General features: G+C 47.7%; 1 pseudogene; it reads right to left on the bottom strand.

Moving 5' to 3' along the window:
- Positions 1–337: 337 nt before the first annotated feature.
- Positions 338–1570, bottom strand: LOC142424104 (eukaryotic translation initiation factor 3 subunit F pseudogene; annotated as a pseudogene).
- Positions 1571–1877: the final 307 nt, after the last annotated feature.

Here is a 1877-nt window from a genome sequence, read left to right as displayed (position 1 = left end):
TTGGGGGGGGGGGAGGGTTCAGGGTTTTTTTTGGGTTTTTTTTTTTAAGCTTCACTTTTTGGTAGTTACGCTTCATAGGGTTTCTCTGATGGGCAGCAACAGTTTTGACTTACTCTCCTCTGTCTTGTGGACCACATTTTTTCCCCAAGCAAATGAGAAACCTATTGAAACTGTTGTTTTTTTTTTGTGAGGGGGGCGGTTTATAAAAGGCAGGCTCTGTTTATTGAGTCACATAAGTTGCCTGGTTCAGTGTGACTCAAGACCACAACAAAGCAAACAAACAAACATATCTCTGCCACCACGGGGCCCAGTGGCAAGAGTGCTTTCTGGGACCCATTCATAGGTTGACAAATTTCTCGTTGAGGACAATCTGTGACAGTGTACGGTTGGCCAGGTAGGTCACCATCGGCAGGCCGTTGATGTTGCTGTTGAGCATGGTCTCAAAGTCATCGGGAATGATTTTGGGTCCTTGGTTAACCAGGCTCATCAAGAAGCGGCCCACGGTATTGTCAGCCGACCCCTTTCCAGACAGCATGTCCTCCGCATACTGCAGCACTGTGCTCAGTGCATCCTGGATGCGGGCCGACGCCCCTCCGACTTGCTGCAACTCACTGGAGAGCCGGGTTGGGGCTAAACAGGTCTTCCTTATCAGGTCAACTCCGATGCGTTCGGTGTCGTAATACTCAGACCTCACGGTCAGAGGCGTGATCATTACCCCCGTGGTCCTCCCAGGGACACCCATTAAAGTGCAGACATAAGCCTTGATGCTCATGCGGCCGTTCTGGGGGCTGGTGTCCACAGTGAGGTGAATGGGGCTGGGGGCGTCTCGACTGTAGTATTCGTGGATCAGCACCGAGTGCTCGGTGATGTCATGGTCTGTAGCGTGCCAGCCCAGGATGAACTCATTTGGAGAGACTTTATTGTGCAATTCATACATGTTCTTTGCAAATTCCATGTCCACGGCCACCTCGTCTTCAGACTCTGTGAGGCACTGAAAAGCAATCGGTCACTTCCACTGAGTGCTTGTTGACGGTGCCCAGAAAGGGCCCCGATAACCCCGGCAGCGCCCTCATTGCGTCGTTCGTCCACCCCCTTTTCTGTTGTCCGTCCCCAGGGAGGAGGTTATATGTAGATCCTTGTAATCAGTTCCCCCTTTCCACCCCACTCTCCCTGTATTTTCAGAATCATTTTTAATTTGTATCTATTGACTGAACCAACCTACTTGTGAGCTAAGATCCATCAATTTTCTTGCTCTGCAAGCTAGTTGTAAAGTGCCTTTTCATATGGCTATCATTCTAAGCTGAGAAAGAAACATAGGTATAATATTGATGAAAGACATGGGTCCTGGGCTAGCTGCATATTTGTGCACTCTGTCCTACCTCTTTCTCAAACTCAAATGTGCCATTCCATCTTCTGATGGAGTCCTACTGGGCCTGCTGTATCCTATGACTTTGAGGATCTCAAAAATCTGCTCCTGATAGACGGCTTTGGCTTCGTGGTCACTTGATAGTCCCTGTGAGGTGCTCCATATCTCACAGGGATCATGGTTTAAGGAAAGAGACATAGTCATTCCTGGTCTAATATAGTGATGAAATCTGGCCTGGGGACATCATGAAGTTTTCTCAATTGGAAGAGAAGAAAGCTTTTGACCAGACCCTGGTTCTTCTTTCCGTCAGAAATTATTTGTTTTCATTCTTCTTGGTGACGCTTGATCCCAGTCTTCAAGGCCACACCTGAAATGCATGCTGCGAAGCACGTACGTGAAGAACATCCTTTCTAGCGTTTCCTGCGGTGAGCCCAAGAATTTTTTACAGGTTCTAACTGATGAAAGCTTTTTTAAGGATTACGTTTTTGAAAGTATTGATAATGCAACTCCT

This window comes from Tenrec ecaudatus, chromosome 13, assembly GCF_050624435.1.
Source record: "Tenrec ecaudatus isolate mTenEca1 chromosome 13, mTenEca1.hap1, whole genome shotgun sequence".
Classification (NCBI taxonomy): domain Eukaryota; kingdom Metazoa; phylum Chordata; class Mammalia; order Afrosoricida; family Tenrecidae; genus Tenrec; species Tenrec ecaudatus.
The sequence above is the reverse complement of the archived record's forward strand: the minus strand, read 5'-3'. Positions and strand labels throughout refer to the sequence as shown.